The sequence below is a fragment of the Montipora capricornis genome, chromosome 2 (assembly GCF_036669925.1).
Source record: "Montipora capricornis isolate CH-2021 chromosome 2, ASM3666992v2, whole genome shotgun sequence".
NCBI lineage: Eukaryota > Metazoa > Cnidaria > Anthozoa > Scleractinia > Acroporidae > Montipora > Montipora capricornis.
This window is the reverse complement of record NC_090884.1, coordinates 15,513,854-15,521,353: the sequence shown is the minus strand read 5'-3', so window position 1 is coordinate 15,521,353 and position 7,500 is coordinate 15,513,854. Positions and strand designations below refer to the sequence as shown.

At 40.6% G+C, this 7,500-nt stretch overlaps 1 pseudogene; it reads right to left on the bottom strand.

The window, feature by feature from the left end:
- Positions 1 to 3,421: 3,421 nt before the first annotated feature.
- On the bottom strand, positions 3,422 to 7,494 carry LOC138037816 (neuropeptide FF receptor 2-like; annotated as a pseudogene).
- Positions 7,495 to 7,500: the final 6 nt, after the last annotated feature.

The window sequence follows — 7,500 nt, the reverse complement described above, 5'->3', positions numbered from 1 at the left end:
TGTTTGTATAACGACAGATGTGAAAAGTTTGCACGTGCACGCGGCTTATGACTTGTTATAGTGAAGATTCAGTTATCACCTGATATCATCTGTAACCATTTCGCTAGGAAAGATAATTTGCTGACCGCTTAATGGAGGTAAAAAAAAAGCATATAAATAATACACCTGCGACAGCAAGAAGGTGGCAGCGGCCGCTTAATAGAGGTGGCCGTTGAATAGAGGTATCAAGTACAGCAGATTACTGACAAATAAATCGGGACTTTGGAAAATGGCCGCTTAATGGATGGTGGCCGCTTAATAAGTGGGCGCTTAATAGGGTTAGACTGTACATTGAAAATCTGTGTTTAAACTGTGAGTCTTCAGTGAGTCTTTTGAGTCGATTCGAATTTATTTTTTTGCTGCTTGACAGTGTGAACTATTTAAGCGAAATGAAAAACAGAGCAGTCTCTAATACTTCTGTTTAGCAAGATCATGGCGCGCATCTTAATTCCTCAATTCGCGCATAACCACAATTCCTTGCGCCTTTGACTCCAATCCCTTGCGTTTCGAGGGAAAATGTGTTCTTCTCCCGATTAGAGAGCTGCTTTGCTCGTTCGCTTCAGGCTCACTCACTGCGGCAGCAATAATTGTTATGTAAATATCAGAAAGAATGAATTCGCAACTTGACACGTTAGCTCAGTGGTCAAGAACAGGGACTAATATTCCAGGGCCCGGTTGTTCAAAAGCCGATTAACTCTAATCCCAGATCAAAAATTAACCAAGGAGTTTATTTCTCAACTCTAAAATGCTGTTCAACGCTGATATTCGGCAAAACTTTACATTAGAAGAAGTCAATCTTAAAAAACAAAAATAAGCAAAAGAAACTTTCACCAAAAAGTTGAAAACATAAGAGAAAAGTTCACGCCAATCCTGGATTAAGTTAATCGGCTTTCGAACAACTGGGCCCAGAGGTTTACAGTGGATCGGAGTTCAAGGCAAGCTGCGCATGACATATCGTGGGATAAAATGGCAGAAAAAACGGAGTGGGGTCTGGAAAAAAGGGCAAGACGAAGGGGTTAGAAGTAGAAGAAAGCTGGGACGAAAAGGAGAAACGGTGTGAGCGATGTGTGGAAAGAAGAGAGGGAGAAAGGGAGAGAGAGAAATGAGATCCCATTTACTTACGACTGATAATACGGAAGCCAGAGGTTGAAACCTTTCCTTGTACTCTAATTTTGCAGTTGTCCTTCCTTTCCGTTGCCAAGCAACTAGGGCATTTCTCCGCCGAGAGTAGAGTCCGACCCTATTCTCGGCGGAGAAAGGCCCTGGGAACAAGGTTGCATCATTTTTTGCTTAGCTGGCAAAGACGGTAAAGACTTGTTTCCATATCTCAAAGTGCCCTTGGACGTGAGGTGCCTGGAAATTAAATCACTGGAATCGGTCAGTGTAAAATGCAGACTGAGGTTTACAAATGTAACTGTTGAAAAAGTCCAAACCCCTTAGAAATGCTAATCTTAGGCCTAATTAGGCCTAAAACAATATTTAGGCCTAACTGTTAACATTCCAATTCCAGTGATTTAATTTCATTCCCAAGCACCTCACGTCCAAGGACACTTTGAGATATGGAAACAATTCTTTACCGGCAAAGACTAGCCTGCACGTGTACAGCCGCCCGCTCTCCGAAATAAAATCGGAAAAGAGCGTCTGTGATTTCCCGTTGATAATCGTGTTCAATACCACGTGATTTTTCCTGGAATGTGTGGAAAATGATTAGATTGGATATTACCCATCGATCATTACATCAACACCGTGAGAACCACCGTGAGAGATTTTGCGATGAGTTCGTGTGTACCTTGCGCGCGGTAAAAAATGCGAATAAAAATCTTTTTGATGGTCAAAGAGATTTTTATTTTAAAGTACGACGGGAGTTGTTATCTATGGAGTGCAAAGTGGAAATCGATTCTACGTACATTTGTAGGAATTATTGTCAACGCTAAAGAAACGAAAGCGCTCCTGGCGAATCTTCACGTGGTGAATATAGCACTATTCAAAAGATTGTCCACTCGAAAACGTCTCCCGCTATCCCTTACCAGTCAATGTAATCCCAACGCCTTGCTCGGGCCAGCCTAGCAATTCTCAAGAACAATCTACAAAGCTTGTTGCCCTGGAAGATGTCAGATGTAGACATATCGAGGAAAATAACGGCTCATCGGCAACGATCTGTGCTGCTCTGAAGATTAGAGCCGTACTCAGTTGGAAGACTTGCAAATACATCCTTTCCTTTAAAGAGTGCTTCTATGCTTGAAAGCCAAGGTTTCCTAAAACTATCGAAGACGCTCTTCAATGCACGTTTGAAATCTACCTCATTGACCACCATTTTGAGAATTAAGCTCCAAAGAAATAGGAGCCACGCAAATTTTGGTCAGCGTAGATCACTTGATAATGTGTGCAAAATTATTCCGGAACACGATTACTAACGGTAAATCACAGACGCTCCTCTCCGATATTTTTTGCGGAGAGTGGACGGCTGTACACAGGCTGCAAAGACCAATTTTTCTTAGAGTACAAGCAGGCCGGGGAGCCGGGCTCGCGCAGTGGTGAGACGCACCGTTGGCTTCCATTGATAGCAGCCTCGTAGCTGAAGGAACTACCGACGTTAAATAAATTGACTTTGACTTTGCTTTGCTTTTGTATTCAATAAAGAAAGTAAATTGGTAGCAAAATCAAGTTTGACCGGGAAAAGTTACATGCTCTTTGTACAAGGAACACAGATTCAGTTAAAACTTCAGATTCGTACTTCAGATTCCTTTTGTTCCAAGATTCCACCTGAATTTTCCCCTACATATAACTGGTTTGGAAGCTCGGCAAACAACAAAGGAGCAAACAAAGATGCCTAGCTTTAGGTTGGATAGTCCACGACCGTGCACAATTTTTTTTTTGAGCTCATAAACTATGCATGAATTACGTAACCAACATGTTTCTATTGGTTAGTTCCTCAGTACGGAATAAACAACTACTGTGTTTTGTGCACGGTCAAGGCCAAAAAAGAGAACAAAAACCTAGAACAAAGAAAGTTGTCGGGTGTCATAACCATTCCCGTCTATTAACTATGATATAACGAGGAGGCGCGGTAGCCTTATGGATAGTGCGCTCGGCTCCGGATTGAGTGGTCCGGGTTCTGGCCAGGGACATTGCACTCTCACGGTGCCTCTCTCCATCCAGGTGTATAAATGGGTATCGGCAAATTTAATGCTGGGGGTAATCCTGCGATGGACTAGCATCCCATCGAGGGGGGAGTAGAAATACTCCTAGTCACTTCATGCTATAGAAACCGGAGATAAGCGCCGGCCTGATTGGCCTTCAAGGCTCGTAGCAGACTTTACCTTTTTTTATAACGAATTTTTATTCTCTGTAACAGAACCATGGCATTTTCCTGAAAAACGAACTACCGTCCTTATGAAGGACCTGGATGGACGCTTCTTCTGAACACGCAACACCCTCCTATGAAAGCAAAGAAAAACCTGCGATATCGACAAAATCCTGATCGATACTCTCCCAACATCGTACCATATACAATTGGATTGGTTGAGCTATGGATGTACAATAAAAATTCACTAAAAATCAACACGTTTCTAAAATGTTTGAAATTCTCTGAATTCCCAATGTCCAGCCAGAGCCACAAAAGTTGCTTTGGTAACATGAAGAGCGCAAACAATATGACTATAGCGCGCAAGTTTTTGTTAATTTTCGCGTTTTCTATGCTTCTTCTAACACTTGCCGGAGCCGGTCGACCAAAATGGTTATCAGCGGGTTTAATTTTTTCACGTTGCCTCAAAAAAATTCCAATCCTCGCGTAGGCAATTGAAATAATCAGCAGAGGAAGGGCATACTGGAATATAACAATGGCGACTGTATAAGCTTGCCTCATACCAAAAGCTGGCCAGGCTTCTTTGCATCCTCGTCCTTCATGATAAGCGACTACAGTTAGCGGTGATACAAAAGCAATCCCTGCTAACCAAGTCAAAATGAGGACCAAGTAAACTTTCCATAGAAGGAGCCTGGGACGGAACGCTTTTACGATAGTGCGCCACCGTTCTATTGCCATACAAGTCAGCGTAAAGACGCTAGCAAATAAACAAGTTGTCATAAAAGGCCAAATTCCCTTGCAAAGGACGTTGCCGTGAGGAGATGCTTGGAATTTTAGGTAGAAATCGACTAAGATGCTAACTGTCAGCATGCAAAGATCGCTGATCGCCAAATTGAAGATGAAATAGTCATTGATTTTACGGTTCTTTTTCTTGCTCTTAACCACAAGTACTACAAGAATGTTACCAATTAACAGCACCAAATATCAGAATCACGGGGTAACTTAATAACTGAATGTAGTCAATGGAGCCAAAATTGCTCTCCTGATTCTTGGCCATTGTCATTTATTGGCTATATCCTCGCTTTTGTTAAAGTTTAATCAATCTTGACCAATAAAGGACAGACAGAGATATGAGTGGCTGAAAAATAAAAAAAATGATAACAATGAAATCATTAAAAAAACCTGTAGCGTTGATGTTCAAAAGACATAGACATTGGTGGATAAAATTCAGCCAAAGAGGTTAATGAAAGGGGTGGCTTGGAAGGAATAAAAAAATTCAATTAACAAACGAGGCGACGAGCAAATGTGGAAACAACGAAAAGTGAGAGTACGGATCAGATTTACTTTGTATTTCAGTTTCGAGGAGTGAACGAGTCCCATTTGGTGTAAAGACCTGTCAAAATTTTCTTTCGATAAATTGATGTTGAAAAAGTATGATTATGACGTTTGATAAGTACATCAAGAAACGTGATCACATTATTTTCTTCAAACTCTATAGTAAATTTAATGTTGACATGGCAGCTATTGAGATACTGAAGAAATTGAAGAGCATTGTTTTTACTGTCGAACAGACAGAGTGAAAGTATCAGACAACTCGGATTAATATTAATCTAATCAATATTGATTCTAATGATTTTTAAAATCCAGTAATGGATTATTATAATCCAGTAATAAATTATTATTATCCTTTATTGAGGTTTGAGCCGTGCCTTAATCAATTAGGATTAATATTAATCTTATGTAAGATTAACTCATTGTTATTTTTTTACATCTTGGCCCAATAAACAAAGCTGAAGGAATCCCTGGTAGTGGACTGATTTGTGGAGATGGGCTGAAGTATTCTCACAAGATATGAGGCCAGATTTTAATTGTACGTGTTCACAGAGGAAACAATCGGACGGAAAGGCCAGCCTTGTTTATGAACCTTGGGAAAGCCGTAGAGGACTCCATGACTAGAAACACATGGTGATATCTTTTGAAAGGTATTATCCGTACTCTCACTTTTCGTTGTTTCCCCATTTGCTCGTCGCTTCGTTTTTTACAATCGTCTTTGGACGAACTTAAGAAGTTGCTGTCACAAAACGGTTAGGCAATGAACAACAACAATAACATTTTTATTTAGCTACAAAAAAACTAATCGAAGAGGGGCAAGCCAAATAAAAAAAACCACTTGTCTAAAAATTTAACGATACAGGTTACACGAGGATTGTATTAACAAATGTGATACATTACATTACAAACAACGGTGTTGTCTGTAATGTTGCAGGCCTACACACGTCTGCTGTACTCTGTTGAATGTATGACCCTCTACCGGAAACACATCAGAAAGCTCACCACGATCCAGACTCGACAGGCATGTAATAAAACACCGGAACACCCTGAAACACCCAGGAATACCAGAACACCGGAACACTCCGGAATACCCCGGAACACACTGAAGGTAACCCAAAACTCTCAATTTGGCTAACCCAAGGCCAAGCTAGGCCTTAAGTTAGTTTTTAGGCCTAGGGTTAGCCAAATTGAGGGTTTTGGGTTACGTCCAGGGTGTTCCGGAGTGTTCCGGTGTTCCGGGGTGTTCCCGTGTTCCTGGTTTTAGTACATGCCGACTCGACACCTCCGACAACTGCTGCATATTAAGTGGCAGGATAAAGTGGCAGAGGTAGAATTCCTGAAACGAGTTGGTACCGATAGCGTGGAAGCCCTTAGGAGGATACCTGATGAGTGCATACCTAAACTGCTTCTCTATGAAGAGATGCAACAGGAAAAAAGGGAAACCTGGGGGACAAAAACTGAGATTTAAGGATGTATTAAAACGCCACCTGAAGATGAGTGGAGTGGCCGTTGTCCACTGGGAGGAACAGACCCTGGACCGAGATAAATGGCGAACTGTGGTGCAAAACTCGCGTACCAGAGTGGAAGAGAGCTGACGAAGTGACTACGAAAGGCACACATAAGATGACACTGTGTTCCGGACCACAATAACTTTCCTTGCGACAGCTGTGGACGCCGCTGCCGCTCAAAGGCGGGTCTAAATAATGGGCCTACAAACGAGTCTGCCGCACATAACTGCCAAATGTAGCTAACTACTCACATCTACAAGTCATCATTGATATATCGATGGACTACCAATTAATAAAGGTCTGTCATTATAAAGTATACGAATATGACAAATAGAAACGTTTTTAGCAAAATGTTAGGAGCGCTCAGGCACATCGCTGCCCAACTCGGACATATTCTCAATTCCTGTTCTCTACTTGCACAAATGCTATAATACACTTCTTTTATAAGAAAAATTGCACAGGCGTTGTTTTCGATTTCTCTTGGGACGTCTTCATGTCCCAGGATAAATTGCAAACAACGTCTAACATATAATAAGCGCAGAAATTTTTCAAATTGAGCAATATTTTAAATTATTATTATTATTATTATTATTATTATTATTATTATTAGATGAAAAAAAAAATTAACAAATAAGATATATGGTAAAATGGCGTAATAGTGGAAAAATAATTTAAAAACCTCTTTATGTGATGGTTTTTTCTTAAAACAAGTTAAGGAAACAGGAGGCAACAGAAGGGAAATTGAATGGCGGAAAAATGCGATCTTATAAGAAATGAAATAAGAGATTGGCCACGATGAAAAAAAATTAAATGTGTTAGTCATTGCGTTTAGATTTGACCATGTGACACAACGGCAGAGAGATCAACTGAACCTAGAGAAAATTCCTCATCGTTCTCAAACAAGCCATGTCAATCACGACGAAAAACCGAATTTGAGAATCACAGGGTTATCTGCCAAATCGAGCAGAAGTATATTCTTTTGATCTCGCTTTCATATCAGTATTTCACAGTGAGTAACTTTTGACTGATCCGAGTTAGTTCTGTCTTACGGCTTTTTTGAAAAAAAAATTGGCAAAAGATTCAGAATTTCAAATCCAGATAAAGTCTACAAAGGTAGCCACACGAAAATTCATTCATGGCCAGCAGGTTTATATAATACGCTAGGTTTTACTTACCTTTATAGATGACCATAAACTCCTGCTTCTGGTCTCTTAACATTAACTAAATCAAGTTGGAGTTGCTGATTCGCTTCCGAATCGAAAAAGAGGCTTTACTTGCTTATCTCCGAAATAGCCTCAAAAATGCGTCTCCAACCCC